Source organism: Procambarus clarkii, chromosome 5 (assembly GCF_040958095.1).
Source record: "Procambarus clarkii isolate CNS0578487 chromosome 5, FALCON_Pclarkii_2.0, whole genome shotgun sequence".
NCBI classification, from domain to species: Eukaryota; Metazoa; Arthropoda; class Malacostraca; order Decapoda; family Cambaridae; genus Procambarus; species Procambarus clarkii.
In genome coordinates, this window is record NC_091154.1 from 27113176 (window position 1) to 27135090 (window position 21915).

The 21915-nt window shown below is 47.6% G+C and overlaps 1 protein-coding gene across 1 annotated transcript in view; it reads left to right on the forward strand.

Annotated features, from left to right (window-relative positions):
- Positions 1–2107: 2107 nt before the first annotated feature.
- Positions 2108–21915, forward strand: part of LOC123762328 (ets DNA-binding protein pokkuri) — a 364987-nt gene continuing 345179 nt past the window's right edge. The window contains exon 1 of the mRNA XM_069300025.1: positions 2108–2130. The gene's annotated coding sequence lies outside the window, so the exon portion shown is untranslated. The remainder of the gene's footprint in view (positions 2131–21915) is intronic.

Sequence of the window (21915 nt, forward strand, 5' to 3'; positions counted from 1 at the left end):
ATACTTGTCCTGACCCCCTTCCAAATGCTTTAGTCTTAATGGCTTGGCACTTTTCCTTGATAGTTCCCTTCCCTTCGTGATGCCATGGGCCCGTGACCTCCCCGGGCAGAGCAGTTTACCCCTGTGAGTGCCAGCTTATGAGCCAAAAATATCCAACGATTATTCAACCCGTTCTCGACTCAAGTCCATTACATCCAGAGGTCGACCCCACAGACGCATTCATAAATTTTAACATGCTGTTCATTCAAAACTGGAATTTTCTCAAGTATAAATTAATATTATAATATATTAGCATATTGTGTATATATAGGCATAGGTTAGGTTAGGTTAGGTGTTTAGGTTCTGTTGGCGATTATTTGTATTTGTAGTACGTGGGTGAAGCATTTATAGCGTTGTGATTCGAACAAAATTCGTCAGTGAAGCACTTGTTCCGGATATGTTCGAACGTCAGCAGTTGTGAATCGTGTGTAAACCGCTTTTCATTCATAAACAGGGGGTTTGGCGGGTGCATGGAATCACTTTTGGGTCTTTGGAGGACGGGCTGAATTTCCAGCCCGTCCTCCAAAGACCCAAAAGTGATTCCATGCACCCGCCAAACCCCCTGTTTATGAATAAAAAACGGTTTGCACACGACTCTCAACTGCTGACGTTCAAACATATCCGGAACAAGTGCTTCACTGGCGAATTTTGATCGAATCACAACGCTATAAATGCTTCACCCACGTACTACAAATACAAATAATCGCCAACAGAACCTAAACACCTGACCTAACCTAACCTATGCCTATATATACACAATATGCTAATATATTATAATATTAATTTATATTTGAGAAAATTCTTGTTCTGAATGAACAGCATGTTAAAATTCATGAATGCGTCTGTGGGGTTGACCGCTGAATCAACCCGTCCTCGACTCAAGTCCATTACATCCAGAGGTCGACCCCACAGACGCATTCATAAATTTTAACATGCTGTTCATTCAGAACAAGAATTTTCTCAAATATAAATTAATATTATAATATATTAGCATATTGTGCATATATAGGCATAGGTTAGGTGTTTAGGTTCGGTTGGCGATTATTTGCATTTGTAGTACGTGGGTGAAGCATTTATAGCGATGTGGTTCGAACAAAACTCGTCAGTGAAGCACTTGTTCCGGAAGTGTTCGAACGAAATCAGTTGTGAGTCGTGTGTAAACCGTTTTTCATTCATAAACAGGGGGTTTGGTGTGTGCATGGAATCACTTTTGGATCTTTGTTTGGAGGACGGGCTGGCTGAATGTAATGGACTCGAGTCGAGGATGGGTTGGCACACGACTCACAACTGATTTCGTTCGAACTCTTTCGGAACAAGTGCTTTACTGACGAATTTTGTTCGAACCACAACGCTGTAAATGCTTCACCCCACGTACTACAAATAATCGCCAACAGAACCTAAATGCCTAACCTAACCTATGCCTATATATACACAATATGCTAATATATTATAATATTAATTTATACTTGAGAAAATTCCCGTTTTGAATGAACAGCATATTAAAATTTATGAATGCGTCTGTGGGGTCGACCGCTGGATGTAATGGACTTGAGTCGAGGATGGGTTGCTGTAAATGCTTCACCCACGTACTACAAATAATCGCCAACAAAACCTAAACGCCTAACCTAACCTATACCTATATATGCTAATATATTATAATATTAATTTATATTTAAGAAAATTCCCGTTTTGAATGAACAGCATGTAAACATTTATGAATGCGTCTGTGGGGTCGACTGCTGGATGGAATGGACTTGAGTCGAGGATGGGTTGCGCCCCCGCAGCTCAGACCATTAAGGTACTAGTTATGGAGAGTGCAGGTTGTGTTGTGACGTGTGACGGGAACGTCTCGGGTGTTACTGTGACTGGGGGTCCCTCGTCCCACTGGACGAGGAACCCCCAATACGTGGGTAAAGTCCCCGGGGGACAGTCTCGTCCCACTGGAGAAGGGACCCCCCAGTACGTGGGTAAAGTCCCAGGGGAACAGTCTCGTCTCACTAGACCAGGGACCCCCAGTACGTGGGTAAAGTCCCAAGGGGACAGTCCCGTCCCACTGTAGAAGGGACACAGCGCGCTCATCCACTGTGACAGGTAAGTTACACCTCCACCCTCAAGTGTCACCAGAGCTGCTTGTGTATAGATTACAATGAAGTCGTTCATGTGATAATTGTATAACATTTGTGGTGTATGACGACCGTAATGTATAATTGTCTTTGATGCCATTACAGGTAAGAGATAATAGCTCGTCCAGGGACACAACTCGGACAGTTTTAAGGTACGTTAATATTACCTTGTGTTTTGGTAACAATGTTAGAGATGGAGCCAAGCCGGGGTGTGAGAGGTGGTGGTCACTACAGTTTACAATGGTCACTACAGCTTGGGCGATCTGTAGTGACCATTGTGGAGCTCTGTGCACGAGCAGGCTACACGCCCTACCATAACACCCTCTGTAATACTAGTGTGATAGATTCGTTTTGCTACAATAATGTTATTTAAACTAACCTCGTTGTTGCCATGTTATAATCGGTGATTTTCACAACGTAAGAAAAGTCGTAGTTGGAAACGGTTACTTCATGGATAAAGTACGCACATGTTGAAGGGAGAACCGTGAGTCGATGAGATCAGGAAACTTAATTCCGGGTTTGGTCATTAGGCTGTACCAGCGAGATTCACAACAGCAGTGGAGAACTCGTCCTCTTGATTTGATAATAGAGTACTTTTTGTACTGTTTGGTCAAAAATACCAATAAGTAGTATTGCAGCTCTAGTGAATCGCGTTTTGTACTACAGTATTTTTAGTCTGTGGAAAAAGTAAAGCTAAAATCAAACTTAAATTTTCCTAGATCTAGTATAGCACATATGTCTCACATTAGGCCTAAGATAGCGTGTATTAGGCTTAGGATTGCTTGGTCTGGTCTCGTATTTGTTCCTAATAACAAGCTCCCGGCTCGTCCGAATTCAATAATACGAAAGTCAACTTTCTGGTGGTCTATCACAACATTCTGCTACTTTCGACCAAGTAGTTACTATGAGTACTTAATCTCGAGAGTAGAGAGGAAACATCAGAGAGAGAAAGAGGGTTAGACTTTAGATTAGAACATGTGATAGAGGCCTAGAACTCTCAGCAGGAGAATGGAAGCGAATAATCAGAATATACTAAGATGACGATAGTCGTGTTTTAAAGAGACAGTATCTATACTGCCTAGGACAAAGCTGTACCCACCTTTTGTTAACGTGTGCCCAAATTAGCGAGAGTCGTCTATAGAGTTCTCTTTCCTTACATGGAAAACAAAAGGCATGAACACCTTAAAACGGAAAATAAACATTTTATTCTCGGTGAACCATTTGGTACTGCATCAACGGTTGGCATGTTTTGTGTTAGGCTTGTATTTCGTAGTTTTGAGAACTATACCAGTTTCATCAGTGTCTATTCCTGTAATTACTGTTAGCGTAGTTCATCACTAACAGTAATAACTCGCATGAGTATGTCGATGAAAATGCTATTATACTGTTATTGGACGAGTTTTCAAACGTTCAAAAGTTTGGGGAATGAAATTTCATTATTTCCAAATCTCGTTTTCTGTAATATTTTCAATTAATCCAGTCAATTCCTGATCCCTTTCAATATTTTCTTGTTTGGCTCTCAAATCGATAAGCGTTTGCGTAAAAATTGACTTGCTTGTAACTTAATACTTGCCTATTCAAATCAATCTACTGCATCATGTCCAAATTCAGTTTATCTTGTTACACTCTGCTTACTCTAGGATATTTGAAGTTTAAATGATCTGAACTTAATAAATATTAAAACAAAACCAAAAAAAAAATCGGTAATTGGAGCAACGCTGCTCGAAAATTTCAAGATTTGTTTTGGGAACTATTTTAAAGTGGCATTAAGACCACCACTTGAACACACTCAGGTTGATGACCAAACTACACATCACAAGACGGAGAAGCGACGACGTGTCGGTTCGTTCTGGACCATTATTATGTATCAGGACACGCACATCATGCCAGCAGGCGGGGCGGGGACACCAAACTAGGCTGCTATTATAACACCATCTCTATTTCACATTTAATCAACTTTTCCTTCGCCAGACGGTCTTACTTCATGCAGGTCAACGTTTAATCCCCGACCGTCCAAATGGTTGGGCACCATTCCTTTCCCCTGTAACGGGGGGTGGGGGAAATAGCTCTATCTTGTCCATTATTCCACCCCCCAGTTAACTAACGAGGCCGGGGGAAACAGCTCTCTCTAGTCCGTTATCCCGTCCCCAGTTAGCTAACTATTCTAGAGCACCTCCAGAGTTCCTAAGGCAGCCTCTCTCGTTCAACACCTTGTAACCTAGGTATTTGACTACCTAGGTGCTAAGACTACAAGGCGCCATCACTTGATCAGTTACCCGAAACTCCAGAGAGAACTCTAGAATACAGAATCACTGCCACAAACGTATAAGAGAAAACGAGAGGAAAGAAATGAATAGTGAAGTAATTAGTGAGGGTTTGGGGTGAGAGGGAGAGAGGTGGGAGGAGCGAGGAGGATCATTAGTTGAAAGTGAGAGTTTAGAGAAGGGTGGAGGGAGAGGTGTAGATAGGTAGAAGTAGATAGTAGAAGTAGAAGAGTAGATAGTAGAAGAAGAAATGCTGCCACCATCCATTCATGATCATTACATACAAGACAAGGAATGGAACTTGCCTGTATCACAAAATTCTCAAAGGATGTTAGGAGTTCATTATTAGTATGTTCCCTCTGTACCATGTATCAACTCCAAACATGTACTCATTAATATCTTGAATCTAGTAACCACCGAGGCTTTCTCACCTCAACTCAAAGCTCTAGGGAACAAAGACGATTTAAATAATAAGTTCATATATTTCACATACTAAGTATCATAATATAAGCAATCCACTTAAAATGTTAGATTAATATTCAAAGTGAGTCATCCTCCAAGAATCTGAGAACACTACAATTGACTGCCCCTGATCTTCACACAACACTTGTAAAACACGACCAAGTCACCTTACTGCTCAACTCACCAAGTGTGCCTATAGCTGGATAGAGAGAGGGGGGGGTCTGTAGTTGACGGAGACTCCCGCCCTGCCGGCCGACAGCCTCCCTGCTAGGGCCGTCTGCTCTGCTGGCTCGTCTGCTGTTCTCTTCTGTCTTCTTAATGCTTAATGCTCTCAGAGTATATATTGGGGACCCTAGTACTAACTCCGCCCACAAGTAGATAGCCTCCGGCACTACCAAGCCACTCCTTAAACGTCGGCATGTTTGAAGGCTACCAGACTACAATTATAAGCTTAGTGGAAGCAAGGTGAAATTCTCATGATCTGACCTCAGGTCACTTGAGGTCATTAACGCTTTGAGGTGTGAGATCTCAGGCAGACAACTGACGCCTTCTCTAATCCCTGTCTGTGACTCATGTACTCTATGTATGTATTAAAACTAAACAAAACACCTTACAGTGTTACACCCCCGTCCCATCCCAAATCCTTATCCTGACCCCTTTCAAGTCCTATATAGTTGTAATGGCTTGGCGCTTCCTCCTCGGGTTCCCCCTTCCCCCTCCCACAAACAAAATTGGGTGGGGGGGGGGGTTGCTTGTAGTTGGGACATTTGGAGATTCTCGGATTTAATTCTCGTACCAAGAGGAAGAATGAAGGGGGGGGGGGGTTGCTAGCTGCCACCTTTTGCTTTTATAATTTTCATGCTTGTCCCTGAGGCTTGTGAGCAGCCCGTCCTCCTAAGGTGTCCCCCAACGTCAAGAAACTGTCGTACTAAAGTGCCCGTATCCTAACCTTCCAGAGAACCCAAAACAGAAAACGGGACAGTATGTCAGTTTCGCGAGCCGCTACCATTTTCTAGTACAATTTTTTGACGTTTGGTACGTCAAAATGCGACGTTCTATTAGGAGGATGGGGTTGAAAAAAATACGTGATGGTTATATTTCCTGGTGGGTGGTGTTGGGGCGGGCTCGGTGTTGCCATTAGAATGTTACCCATTTGTCTTGTCTAGATGGGTTAGTATAGATAAAAAGGCATTTTCCCACCAGTTAGACTGGACTGATAACCGTGTTATCAATACACGTTCCTCAGAGGAATCGACCGGGTAAACAAGGATGAACTATTCAACACTGGTGGGACGCGAACAAGGGGACACAGGTGGAAACTGAGTACCCACATGAGCCACAGAGACGTTAGAAGGAACTTTTTCAGTGTCAGAGTAGTTAACGGATGGAATGCATTAGGCAGTGATGTGGTGAAGGCTGACTCCATACACAGTTTCAAATGTAGATGTGATAGAGCCCAGTAGGCTCAGGAATCTGTACGTCAGTTGATTGACAGTTGAGGCGCGACCAAAGAGCCAAAGCTCAACCCCCCGCAAGCACAAATAGGTGAGTACGTGTGACTCTGGCAATACACAGCTATGAACAGAGCTCTTCATTAAGGCCGTCCTCAGTGTCCTAAGCAACAGGATCATCACCACTATGCACACGCCAGCATCGTCATATCATCAGTCAGTCTATGGTATGCGCACGTCAGCGTCGTCAGCGCATGTCAGCACGCCAGCATCGTCAACGTCGTCAGCGCATGTCAGCACGTCAGCGTCGTCAACGTCGTCAGCGCATGTCAGCACGTCAGCGTCGCAGCATCGAATCATCAGCCAGTCTACGATATGCGCGTCACACTCGTGTAATGACCATTAGCGTATAACATTTAGAAATAGCCGTTATTTACTTGTGCTTTTCTGGTAATAGCTTGACTTGCAAGGCTGTTGTTGCTTGCAGCGGACGGCCCACATACACCAGTTGCAGACTGGCTGATCCGGCACTTACTGCGGAAGCTTGTCCAACTCCCTCTTGAAGATTTCCACCGTTGTCCAGGCAATATTTCTGTACTGATGGCGATACGACCATCAGCGTACCACGTGAACACAGATTCACGATATAGCTATCAAATTTACAACATGATATACGCTATGGTCCAACAGTTTGAGATTCCCATCTACTGGCGAGATGCAACCAGGGGGATTCAGTGTGACCTTGACCCACACAGCCTTGACCACACACTAACCCAGAGTCACGCTTCATATATAATTTCCGGCCACCGGCGCTCCGGCAGTCCGACCGCACAACCGCTACCTGGAGAAGCAGCGGCGCGGGAAACAAGAGGTAACATCCACTCTACCCTCCCACAGGAGGCGGGGAAAACTCCTATCACTTGACCCGGTACAACCATCAATGTACAATAACACAGTTTAGCCAACCCACCATAAAATATCACTTTAAAAGGGTGTAGATTGGACACGAAACTGATAGCAGTGTGTTTAATGAAGACTCCTACAGAGATGTGAGATCGGTGGCTGTTTATCTGTTTGTGTCACTTCCGTCCACCCGAGGTCCCGGGCCCGGTTTTGCCACACTAGGGGGGGGGGGAGGGAGGGGGGGCCCATAACTTGTGGGTGAAGGGACCCTCTCAAGGTTTAGAGGCATGTTTGGAGAGATGTGTGCACGCGCGCGCGGGGAAGTGCACATCCAGCCAGCATTAGTGTGTGTACACCGAGTTGTTAGTAAATGGAATGCACTAGGAAGTGATGTGGTGGAACCTCCCATATATAGTTTCAAATGTAGATATGATGGAGCTCGAGAAGATGATTGACGGTTGAGAGGCGGGACCAGAGAGCCAGAGCCCAACCCCCACAAGCACAACTAGGCAAGTAGTGTCAGGCCCCTATGTGGTGGTTCCTCAGTTCACCTCAGGACTTTTGTCAAGTTTAAATTTGAACTGTAGAATTCAATTTTCATTGACGACTTCTTAGGCTATCGATGGAGTTTTTTTTTTAATTATCCTCTGGGTGGAAAAAGTTTTTGACCCTGCGTTAAATTGGTCTGGATTAATATCTTCCAGGGGGAAGATTTTTAATGTCTCGGTGATGTCAGTCCTGTGTTTAATTTGTAATTTTGTTAGTTCTGAGGCTCTCAATGTTTGCTGGTATGAGTTTTGTCGATTGAAACAAGAATTGACCCGAGGGGCGTGTTTATTGGACAGCGCCACTCATCCTGTGAGTGGACACACCACCATAGTGACAGTATTGGGCAGCGTCACTCATCCTGTGAGTGGACACACCGCCATAGTGACAGTATTGGGCAGCGCCACTCATCCTGTGAGTGGACACACCGCCATAGTGACAGTATTGGGCAGCGCTACTCATCCTGTGAGTGGACACACCGCCATAGTGACAGTATTGGGCAGCGCCACTCATCCTGTGAGTGGACACACCGCCATAGTGACAGTATTGGGCAGCGCCACTCATCCTGTGAGTGGACACACCGCCATAGTGACAGTATTGGGCAGCGTCACTCATCCTGTGAGTGGACACACGGCCATAGTGACAGTATTGGGCAGCGCCACTCATCCTGTGAGTGGACACACCGCCATAGTGACAGTATTGGGCAGCGTCACTCATCCTGTGAGTGGACACACGGCCATAGTGACAGTATTGGGCAGCGTCACTCATCCTGTGAGTGGACACACGCCATAGTGACAGTATTGGGCAGCGCCACTCATCCTGTGAGTGGACACACCGCCATAGTGACAGTATTGGGCAGCGCCACTCATCCTGTGAGTGGACACACCGCCATAGTGACAGTATTGGGCAGCGCCACTTATCCTGTGAGTGAACACACCGCCATAGTGACAGTATTGGGCAGCGTCACTCATCCTGTGAGTGAACACACCGCCATAGTGACAGTATTGGGCAGCGTCACTCATCCTGTGAGTGGACACACCGCCATAGTGACAGTATTGGGCAGCGCCACTCATGCTGCGAGTGGACACACCGCCATAGTGACAGTATTGAGCAGCGCCACTCATCCTGTGAGTGGACACACCGCCATAGTGACAGTATTGGGCAGCGCCACTTATCCTGTGAGTGAACACACCGCCATAGTGACAGTATTGGGCAGCGTCACTCATCCTGCGAGTGGACACACCGCCATAGTGATAGTATTGGGCAGCGTCACTCATCCTGTGAGTGGACACACCGCCATAGTGACAGTATTGGGCAGCGTCACTCATCCTGTGAGTGGACACACCGCCATAGTGACAGTATTGGGCAGCGCCACTCATCCTGTGAGTGGACACACGCCATAGTGACAGTATTGGGCAGCGCCACTCATCCTGTGAGTGGACACACCGCCATAGTGACAGTATTGGGCAGTGTCACTCATCCTGTGAGTGGACACACCGCCATAGTGACAGTATTGGGTAGCGCCACTCATCCTGTGAGTGGACACACCGCCATAGTGACAGTATTGGGTAGCGCCACTCATCCTGTGAGTGGACACACCGCCATAGTGACAGTATTGGGTAGCGCCACTCATCCTGTGAGTGGACACACCGCCATAGTGACAGTATTGGGCAGCGTCACTCATCCTGTGAGTGGACACACCGCCATAGTGACAGTACTGGGTAGCGTCACTCATCCTGTGAGTGGACACACCGCCATAGTGACAGTACTGGGTAGCGTCACTCGTCCTGTGAGTGGACACACCGCCATAGTGACAGTATTGAGCAGCGCCACTCATCCTGTGAGTGGACACACCGCCATAGTGACAGTATTGGGCAGCGCCACTCATCCTGTGAGTAACCATACCGCCAATGACACTGTCACTGACAATACTGTCACTATTCACTGTGACTCTTCGCCAATATTCTTGTCAGTCATCATTGTGAATGAAGTACTTGTACCATTCATGTTGCGGACAAGTAGGTTAGAGACTATACTTGGAGTATCCAGTATGCAGGTTCGAATCCTCATCAGGGCTTCTACTCATTTTCTCGTTGATAAATGACGTTAATAGATTACATTGTGCACGCCCCATGAAGTCGCCTTTACTCCCGCAAAGTTTAGTGCCGCTGGCCCTAAGCGTTTGGCCTTCTGTTATATTTCTAACACAAAACACCTGGATACACCATTTCCCCCCCCCCTGGCTATGTTGTGACTATTGCTTCTGGTACACCCTGTACTGGCAGCGGTACACCCTGTACTGGCAGCGGTACACCCTGTACTGGCAGCAAGCAGTAGCAGCATCTCCAAGACAGGAAGTGTTCCACATTACCTGTCATCAAGAGACGGGAAGTTTGTGACGCCGCCCACTAGCACACGGCATGCCGCCTTGCGCTGCGTCATGTCTCCTGCTGGACACCTATAGTGACCCCTGGGTGAACAGCAGCACCAGCAACAGCCACGAAAACAACAGTAACAGCGAGTCAAGCGGACATATATCACCCCAAATATTCGTTGCCTCTTGACCCTTCTCTCTCACACGCGCCTGTCATCCCTCTTCCTCTTAATGTGTTTGTTTCGCGTGCCTTCCTCCTCCTCCTCCTTCCTTCCTCATCGCTTATTCCTCTGCCCTCTCCTTCATGGCCCCCGCCCGCCCTCCTACACCCACATCCTCCTATTGTTCTATTACGTTGCTGAATGTTCCTAGCTCTTCCTTCTTTCTTGTCCTTAACACTTCCTAGACCTCCTCCTCCTCCTCCTCCTCCTAGCTCACTTGCTGGTCATCATTCAGCACGACACGCCTCCTGCCTCTCTTCCTTCATTTTCCTAGCTCCTTCCTTCCCACGAAGGAAAGAGCTGGTTGGAAGCTCCTATCCCGTCCTCTAACCTGTCCCCCCAGAACCTAACCCCCACCACTCTGTCTGCCCCCCCTCCCCCCCCCACTAACCCCCCTCCCCCACTAACAACCACCCTCTACCCCCCTCCACTAACAACCCCCTCCCCCCACTAACCCCCCCTCCCCCAACCTTCCAGGCCCTACGGGCCCCGCTATAAAGACTCACAGGAACTCCTTCAAGGACTCCTTGAAGGAACTTTGGGGACGCCTTGAATATTACCTCACTCCGTGCGTGCGTGCATGCGTGTTCACCAATTATACTCGCCCAGATGCCTATTATGGGGTTGGGTGTCAACTCCTAAGCCCCACCTTTCAAATTGTTAAGTTAAATGCCCTTTATTCTTTGATTTTGTCTTTACATTTAAAGCTATGTATTAAAACTTGTGTCAGATTAATTTGTCTCTTACATCCATGTTCCTTAATTCTGATGTTATTCACTTTGATTACCATAGTATTTTTCATGTCGATGTCATGTCCCTATATTCCTCATTGCCTTCGGTGTGGTGAAGTCTAAATTCCTCAGTCCCTTGGCTTAGGAAAGAACCGGGCTGCACATCTTTTGATCTCTTTAATTTTGTTTTGTGTTTTTTAGGTGGAGGGGGGTCCATGCCGGGGCTGCATATTCTAATGAGTCTCACGTAGGTTGTACATAGGCTCCTCTGTCTAAATTTTTGAAGGCAGTACGGTCATCATAGGCATTATACATCATTCCGAGTGTGTCCTCACCTACTTGTACTCGTCTATTTCTTCCCCACAGGATCGAGCATTAGCTCTTGAACCCCGCCTCTCTAGTCGCCGGTCAGGGGTCACTACTATAGTGACCCCTGACCTATTTCCCTCTCATGTCTGCTTAGACAATTGTGAATATTTGCTTCAACAACCTGGCCCATTAGTTCATTCCATTTTCACACAGCCTAGTGGATCCTAGTGGACCAAACTGGTCCTAGTGGACCAGCCTTCTTTTTGGTCCACAGCCTAGTGGACCAAACTCTCAAAAGTCAAGTCTGGCCTCGGGCCGGGCTTGGGGAGTAGAACTACTACCAGAACCCCATCAAGCAGGTTTTACGCGATCTTGATGTTATCTTGAGATGATTTCGGGGCTTTAGTGTCCCCGCGGCCCGGTCCTCGACCAGGCCTCCAACCCCCCCAGAAGCAGCCCGTGACAGCTGACTAACACCCAGGTACCTATTTTACTGCTAGGTAACAGGGGCATAGGGTGAAAAACTCTGCCCATTGTTTCTCGCCGGCGCCCGGGATCGAACCCGGGACCACAGGATCACAAGTCCAGCGTGCTGTCCGCTCGGCCGACCGGCTCCTTGCTAAAAAAAAACTTTCTAACATCTGACTCATCTGCCTCACTTGAGTCTCAAGCGTTCATCCATGTCCTTGTTTTCTATGGGTATTCATTGTGGACATTTCCTATATTTCCATTCTATCAATCCCCCCTTTATATATTTTATAAAGGAAATATAGCAATCCCCTTTTTGATATATTTTATATAGCACTTATAAAAGTACTACTTTGAGCATTTTGTTCCGAGAAGCTGAATGTAAAACAAGTAGTAGTAGTCCAGGGAATTGTTTGTGAGTGGGCGTGCGTGTGGGTGCGCATGAGCGTGTTCATTAGGGAGGGAGGGAGGCAGTGTTGACCGTGTACCCAGGAAGTGACAGTGTGGGGCTGGCCGTCGGGAGCCCTGGGAGTGTGATGCACCACACTAGACACCAGAGTGAGCTGTATCGTAGCACATTCAAGGACGTAGCGAGAAGTTTGCTCATGTTGTCTTACACCTCGTGCCTCTGTTCACCCCCCCCCCCCTACTCGTAAACACGTTCCTGGGAGTGAATCAAGACACTTGAGCATCTTAGAGGTTAAGTAGCCTCTCGTCCCCAAACCCCCGAGCAACACTCGCTGGACCTCGGTAAACCTCGTAGGTTTCCTGTCTCCTCCTACGGGGGAAACTATTTTCAGGAGCAGACGAGGAGTCACAACGTGGCTGAAATATGTTGACCAAACCACACACACTAGAAAGTGAAGGGACGACGACGTTTCGGTCCGTCCTGGACCATTCTCAAGTAGATTGTATTTACAGTAGCTGGTCTGTGGGTAGGGCAGCTCATAGGACGTCAGGTACCGTGGGAGTGGATAGTTCTGAGGAGGATTTGGCTGTATGGGAACTCTGGCTCGAGTTCCCCTAGAGTGTCATGTGACAGTATCAAACCACGAAGGAAGGATTGAGACATCCTTCCGTAGATGTAATATTTAACACGAAATTACTTGAGGAAATTCCAGACTTCAATACGGGTGGTTACCTTGAGGTGCTTCCGGGGCTTAGCGTTCCCGCGGCCCGGTCCTCGGCCAGGCCTCTTGGTGACTAGGACCAGGGTGAAGTTAACACACTTCATACCAAGCAGGCTCAACATGACTTACATTAGAACGCATTTTTTTGACTAGACAGGGCAAGGGAGTACCACGTTGCTCAGGTATTAATCTTTGAAATAGTGTCACCTGATATGCAATATGATGTATAGCTTCTATAGGCCTAGGAAATAGTAATTCATTGCCTGTAGTCTTAACACGACACTGAAATACCTCCTGCTTGGGGGGGGGGGGAGGGAGGGAGGGGTTCGATACCTTAAGGAGCATTGATGGTGTGCGGACACTGCATGAGGGAGAAGAATAAGAGGTGCTGAGAAATGAAGACATTGTACAGGCCGAGGTGGAGGACAAAAGGCATAGTTCCAGCAAGAGTAGGGAGAGCTATGTAGCAGTAAATGCTCAAATATATTGTACTCAAGAATTAGAGATAAGATTGAGGGAAACGCTGAAGGATATAGAGGATGCTAAAGTGATTCGTGAGAAGACAAATGAAAAAGGTATTAAAGAAACTCCAGAGCTAGAGAAGTAGCGAGAGAAGATAGTGAAACGAGAGAGGTATTGAGAAACGGACGAGAAAAGGAAGAAAGAGTTGATCTATAGGAGTACCTATTGGAATGTCCAATTAGCAGGAAAGTGATAAATATATGAGAACTCGTTGGGAGAAGGAATGGGGAAAACAATAAGTCAGAAAGGCAGTCATTAATGACACACTGCCAGGTGACGTTAACAACCATAGTGAACAAGTTAGAGGACACGAACCCTGAAAATTAGGAAACCTAGGCCCTAAAAGCTAAACAAAAAATAAGGAAAGAACTATAAATGTTGGTAAACAAATAGGCAACTCACAAAACACGAAAGGGCAGACAGTGACAAAAATCCTATAGAGAACACGTTGATTATTTTGCGCCTACTTGGGACAACAGTGGGAAACCAAAAGTCGAATGCTCACATTAGATGATGATTAGCCATACACATGCTTGATCTATTATCCATACACGAGGCTGAGAGGGACTTGATGCGAGTGCATGAACTAGGACCGTATGCAACAGCGGCGAAGACCACTAACCCTGGTATTTATGAAGGTGGCATCAATAATCTTGAAGGCATGCAAAGGGATCTTGAGCTATATAGAAGGCTACAAAAGTGTGTACCTTAAAAATAGCAAGAGGAAAGAGAGCGAGAGGGGGATTTGGAGGTGGGTAGGAAGAGGAAAGATGGCAGCATAGGGCTGGACCGCTAACCACTTCCCAGCATCCTCAGAATCATTATATTATATACTGTATCATTATACAGTAGGTGAACATGAGACTTAACATAATAAAACAAGGCTGACCAGAAAGGCACCCTTGACTGTAAATAGCCAAACTAGTACAGGTATATCCTCCCCGAAACCAAACCAAAAGATTCCCTTTAAAACATGCACACCAACCAGCCTCTCTTCGAAGTGTGCTTGCAACCACTCCTCCCCCCTTTCCCTACCGTGTACCCCTGAAACACCCAGTACCCCCACTCCCAGGGCGGAAGAGAAACAGAAACAATGAAGTCTCTAAACCTGCTACAGTTATGGTGATGGAACGTCAAAGAGAATGAATTTGATCATGTATTATGTACTTGTACCCATTTCCTGGGCGGTGGTGGACAGGGATATAGAGGCACAAAATTCAGGAACTGAACCCAGTCTAATTTTATACAATCCCAGATATGATAATTAAGAACTCAAATAACTCAAATGATTACTAATCAAATATTCTCTAGACAGTGTTGCATAACAAGAGAAAGATAGCAGAGGAGAGGAAGTGGGATTACCGGTGTAAAACAGGTAGAAAAAGAACATTCTACAACAGCATGTTGTGGAGGAGGCGCGACAGAGAGAGGTAGAGACCCGCTTCACGCAGAGGGAAGACCAGTAGTGACGATACACTGATACAGGTGTTAGCGACGGCGATAATACTTACGGCAGTGGTGGAGATGCTGTTAGTGGTGGAGATGCTGTTAGTGGTGATGTTGATGGTGGTGATGACAGGACTACTTGTAGAGGTACAGGAGGATGCTGGCAGTGTCTCCAGTATCGCCGGGGAAGGGACAGGGAAGAGAGAGAGAGAGAGAGAGAGAGAGAGAGAGAGAGAGAGAGAGAGAGAGAGAGAGCTCTCCACCAACATTACCAGCACTACCACCACCACCACCACCACCACCACCACCACCACCACCACCACCACCACCACCACCAGCAGCACCACCACCAGCAGCACCACCACCAGCAACAGCAGTGGGTGGTGGTCACGGGGCCTCTTAGAAACCTACCCGCCATTCTACCTTAAGTCTCCGTGTGTGGCTTCCTAGATCTTGGCGAATGTTATCTGATAACCAGTAGCAGGTGCTCTCTCTCTCTCTCTCCATACCCTTGGCTTGGTGAGGATTACGGTCCTGTCTGTCGTCTGTCAAGCTGGTTGATGGGTGACTTGCCTCGTTGATTGGCTGGATGGATGGATGGATGTCTGTCTGCACGATTTGATGGCTAACGGACACAATGGTTGGTTGGCTGACTGGTTGGATGGTCTGATGGGTGACTGGACTGCCTGGCTGGCTGCCTGTTGCAATGTGTGTATCCTGTTTTTTTCTGTTTTTATTCACACTGTGATTCTTATTCTCGTCTTTTTTTTATTTGTATAAATTAATATTTTTAAAGGTATGTGTGTACTCGCCTAGTTGTGCTTGAGGAGGTTGAGCTTCGGCTCTTCAGTCGATTAACAGTTGGAAGACGGGACCAATGTACAGATTCCTGAGCCTACTGGGCTCTATCATATATATACATTTGAAACTGTGTATGGAGTCGGACTCTCTTGTGGTTTGTGGAAGGCTTCTTTGATATCAACAAATACAGAGTACTTAGCTGTGTCATTACTTAATTAACTATACAACTTGCTGTAATACGTGTTCTCCACCACCCCTGTAATACGTGTTCTCCACCACCACCCTGTAACACGTGTTCTCCACCACCCTGTAATACGTGTTCTCCACCACCCCTGTAATACGTGTTCTCCACCACCACCCTGTAATACGTGTTCTCCACCACCACCCCTGTAACACGTGTTCTCCACCACCACCCTGTAATACGTGTTCTCCACCACCCCTGTAACACGTGTTCTCCACCACCCCTGTAACACGTGTTCTCCACCACCCCTGTAACACGTGTTCTCCACCACCCCTGTAATACGTGTTCTCCACCACCCCTGTAATACGTGTTCTCCACCACCCCTGTAACACGTGTTCTCCACCACCACCCTGTAACACGTGTTCTCCACCACCACCCTGTAATACGTGTTCTCCACCACCACCCTGTAATACGTGTTCTCCACCACCCCTGTAATACGTGTTCTCCACCACCCCTGTAATACGTGTTCTCCACCACCCCTGTAATACGTGTTCTCCACCACCCCTGTAATACGTGTTCTCCACCACCCCTGTAGTACGTGTTCTCCACCACCCCTGTAGTACGTGTTCTCCACCACCCCTGTAGTACGTGTTCTCCACCACCCCTGTAGTACGTGTTCTCCACCACCCCTGTAGTACGTGTTCTCCACCACCCCTGTAGTACGTGTTCTCCACCACCCCTGTAGTACGTGTTCTCCACCACACCCTGTAGTACGTGTTCTCCACCACACCCTGTAGTACGTGTTCTCCACCACACCCTGTAGTACGTGTTCTCCACCACACCCTGTAGTACGTGTTCTCCACCACACCCTGTAGTACGTGTTCTCCACCACACCCTGTAGTACGTGTTCTCCACCACCCCTGTAGTACGTGTTCTCCACCACCCCTGTAACACGTGTTCTCCACCACACCCTGTAACACGTGTTCTCCACCACACCTGTAACACGTGTTCTCCACCACCACCCCTGTAACACGTGTTCTCCACCACCCCTGTAACACGTGTTCTCCACCACCCCTGTAACACGTGTTCTCCACCACCCCTGTAACACGTGTTCTCCACCACCCCTGTAACACGTGTTCTCCACCACCCCTGTAACACGTGTTCTCCACCACCCCTGTAACACGTGTTCTCCACCACCCCTGTAATACGTGTTCTCCACCACCACCCCTGTAACACGTGTTCTCCACCACACCTGTAACACGTGTTCTCCCCCACCACCCTGTAATATCGCCATTAATTAAAACACTCTTATAATTACTATTAATATTCCGCATACCTCAACGCCGCAATTTCCGATACTGGCTTTATTGTTATTATGGCAGAGTAATAAATTCATAAATGGTTTTTGCTGGTTCCTATATTACCTTACCGCGCCCCCCCCCCCCCCCCCTTGTAGCTGTGGTGGTCATGGAGTGGGTGTCGGTCACTAAATTATAACTATTAGTAATAAGCTGTCTAGAGATGGTTAGGAAGGTGGTTGAGGATGGTTTTGGGGCAATGGGGTGACTTGAACCGACGTTTCTGGTGATTTACAGACACCTGCCTTGACCCACTGAGCCACGATTGGCCAAAAGGTAATCGACAATCTACCCGGAACTCGGCCGAACTCGCTGGAAGGTTCTGGAAGCCCGAATCGGTGTTCAGGGGGGTGATTACCTTTGTCCCATCGTGGCTAAGTGGGTGTTTGGGAATTATCAAAACGCAGGTTCAGTATATATGAAGTAACTTGCTTATCAAGACTGCCACTTGCTAAGCCAAAGGTTTTTATGGCTTTAGGTAATGAACCTATTATGTGCCTCTGTAACCTTTTCCACTACCGCCCACAGGATGGGTATGGGGGGTCCACTGCCGCCTGCGGGATGGATATGGGGGGTCCACTGCCGCCTGCGGGATGGGTATGGGGGGTCCACTGCCGCCCGCGGGATGGGTATGGGGGGTCCACTGCCGCCCACGGGATGGGTATGGGGGGGGTCCACTGCCGCCCACGGGATGGGTATTGGGGGTCCACTGCCGCCCACGGGATGGGTATGGGGGGTCCACTGCCGCCGGATGGGTATGGGGGGACCCACTGCCGCCCACGGGATGGGTATTGGGGGTCCACTGCCGCCCACGGGATGGGTATGGGGGGTCCACTGCCGCCCACGGGATGGGTATGGGGGGGTCCACTACCGCCCACAGGATGGGTATGGGGGGGTCCACTATCGCCCACAGGATAGGTATGGGGGGGGGTCCACTACCGCCCACAGGATGGGTATGGGAGGGTCCACTACCGCCCACAGGATGGGTATGGGGGGGGGTCCACTACCGCCCACAGGATGGGTATGGGGGGGGTCCACTACCGCCCACAGGATGGGTATGGGGGGGTCCACTACCGCCCACAGGATGGGTATGGGGGGGGGGTCCACTGCCGCCCACGGGATGGGTATGGGGGGGTCCACTGCCGCCCACAGAATGGGTATGGGGGGGTCCACTACCGCCCACAGGATGGGTATGGGGGGGGTCCACTACCGCCCACAGGATGGGTATGGGGGTCCACTACCTCCAATGAATGAACTAAACACCTTTGACAAAAATTGTATAGTTTTGTCTAATGGGAGTGATTCAGTAATTAGTTATTACACCACTTGTAATGCCGCTCACATCTACAGTCACACAATGACGAAGGATCTGAACTGTTGATTTGCAGCCCGTCCTCCTACGGTTTACCACCATCAAGAAACTGTCGTACTAAATAGCCCTCTCCTAACCTACCACAGAACCCAAAACAGAAAACGGAACAGTGTCAATCTCCCGAACCCACTTCCATTTTTTTAGTACGACGATTTTTGCCCTTAGGAAGTCGCATTTTGACGCATACTTAACCTATTAGGAGGACGGGTTGAGATCTGAACGGTTGTTAACGTCTCCTCAAGAGACCAGCACCCTCAGCATAATATATAATATATACATAAATACATATGCGAAGAAGCCTGAATGGTCCCCAGGACTATATGCGAATGAAAACTCACACCCCAGAAGTGACTCGAACCCATACTCCCAGGTATATATATATATAATATATATTATATATATATATATATATATAAATATATGTTTATATATATATAAATACATATATATCTATATATTATATATCAATTTACAACGCATTTAGTACAACTTTGTGGTGTTAGATGCCACACACGTTATGGTTCGATTCATAATAAATGCAGTCAAGAAAATTATTACAGCAATGGAAATTGTGATGGGACATCCAGGGTGATGTAGAACACTAGTGTTAGAAATACGGGCATTTACGTTGCCACGAACGAAACCAGTTCATCTTAATGATGTAGACTTGACTTTATTAAAACATTTACAAGCTCCTGAGGGCTACGAGACTGTCCCATAACAAGAGGTTCTGAGAGCTTCCTCGCAACGTCGTCCAGCTCTTAAACTCTTGAATAAAGAGGAAAGGTGCACAGGTTTCGTAAGTTGATTCGTGAGGGCTTGAAGAGTCGTGGTCCAAAGCCAGTGCTCGTAAACCCACTTCACAAATGGCTTAAAAAGGCGCTGGAAATTTCAAGACAAGGGGGGGGGGAGGGGGACAATAATTCTCAGATGACGTTTCAGAAAGTGTTTTGTTTTTCTTTTTTTCGCGCGGAGAAAGTGACGGGGTAAAAGCATTTCATTGTGATCAAATCCTGTTGACTGTTGTTGTAAACACCTGTCAAGTGTTCAAGCGGTCAGACACCTGCCACGGTGTTTATTGAACACAAGAGCAGAGTTCAAGAGCTCTTGAACACAAGAGCAGAGTATGATCTTATTGTGTTAAAGTATATTAATCAAGCTTCACGTGGATATGACAACAGCGGCATGTCGACGCCTGTGATCCACCACCACCACGGCGGCATGTCGACGCCTGTGATCCACCACCACCACGGCGGCATGTCGACGCCTGTGATCCACCACCACCACGGCGGCATGTCGACGCCTGTGATCCACCACCACCACGGCGGCATGTCGACGCCTGTGATCCACCACCAATACATCAACAATGTGACTCACACCGGTACGCGTCCTGAGAACTGGTAGTTAAAACCGGCAGGGATCGATTTCCGGCGTGGCGTGTTACTCATGCCTCGTCAGGCGAGGGTGAGTATTGCCTCACACGAGTGACGAGCCATTGTATCCGGCTATGACAGATTCCTCGGCTCGATCCCTGCCTTCTTAATCATGTTATCCGGCTATGATAGATGCCTCGTGCATGGCGCCACACGGCGTACTGAACCTCGTATATCCGGCTATGGCTCAGGTGAGGCCCGTCGTTATTACTTTGAGAATCGTGGAAAAAATAATTCAGTAGTCCGTTACTTCCGTTGTTCTTGCTATCGCCTCTAGTGGGTTGTCTGCCTTTTCAATTGTAAATAAAAAAAATTTCTCTTCAATTGCTATTATCAAAGGATGACCATAGTTGAAAAGCAACAATGTACGCAGTACGTTATTACACCACGGCAACTCTCATTCGACGGTAGAGCGTTTTATGCAGGTCGGCGTTCAATCCCCGATCGTCCAAGTGATTGGGCATCTTTAATTTCCCCCGCCCCCTCCTCTCTCGTATCGTTAAATCGTTAAATTTAATTCCGGATTTATATTGGCGTCCAAGAAATGCCAAAAGGCGCTCGTCTGGTTTGTGTCATTGACGCGTAATAAAAAGTAAATCGCATTAAAAATCGTATTTTAAACATTTAATTCTTATTAATTCTGATGCTCGTATATGGCGGCCTTGGTGAGTTACGGGGAGGTGGGGAGAGAAGGGGGTAGTGGGGATAGGGAGTGGTAAAGGGGGTGGGGGGGATGGGGCGAGATGTCATCACGTGGTCAGTCATCACGTGGACAGTCATCACGTGGACAGTTATCACGTGGACAGTTATCACGTGGACAGTCATCACGTGGACAGTCATCACGTGGTCAGTCATCACGTGGTCAGTCATCACGTGGTCAGTCATCACGTGGTCAGTCATCACGTGGACAGTCATCACGTGGTCAGTGGACAGGGGGAAATGTAACTTAATTTATTTAATGATTTTGTCAGACTGTCAAATCATTCTTGGATTTAAATGTTAAATGTCAACAACGGTGAGTAACAATCGACTTCAGAATGGTCCAGGACGGACCGAAACGTCGTCGTCCCTTCAACTTCTAGTGTGTGGTCTGGTCAACGGTGAGTAATATTGTTCCTTTTACATCTCGATCAACGTAATTGTGCAACATGTGTTCAACAATCAGAGTTGGGCAGCAGACGCGAGGTTAGTTAATGTTGGAGAAGCGACAGTCAGGCAGGCAGGCAGGCAGGAGCGCCCCCCCCCCTTCCCTCGCTATCGTTATCAAGGTCCTCGCTCACTTGTTTCCGGTATTGAGGCAGCGGAACTGCCGACGGATCTAGGTTCACTGCGAGGCTTGGTGAATCACCGCGGGCTTCCTCCACCTTCAGTCTCCCAGGAACTGCCCGGCTGCGACGACCCCCTCCCCTCCCCTCCCCCGCCCCTCTCTCTCTCTGTTGCTCTCTTGCTCGCTCTGTCGCTCGCTCTCTCTGTTGCTTTCTCTGTCGCTGTCTCTTGCTTTCTCTGTCTCTCTCTCTCTCTCTCTCTCTCTCTCTCTCTCTCTCTCTCTCTCTCTCTCTCTCTCTTGCTCTCTCTCTCTCTCTCTTGCTCTCTCTCTCTCTCTCTTGCGCTCTCTCTCTCTCTCTTGCGCTCTCTCTCTCTCTCTTGCGCTCTCTCTCTCTCTCTTGCGCTCTCTCTCTCTCTCTTGCGCTCTCTCTCTCTCTCTTGCGCTCTCTCTCTCTCTCTTGCGCTCTCTCTCTCTCTCTTGCGCTCTCTCTCTCTCTCTTGCGCTCTCTCTCTCT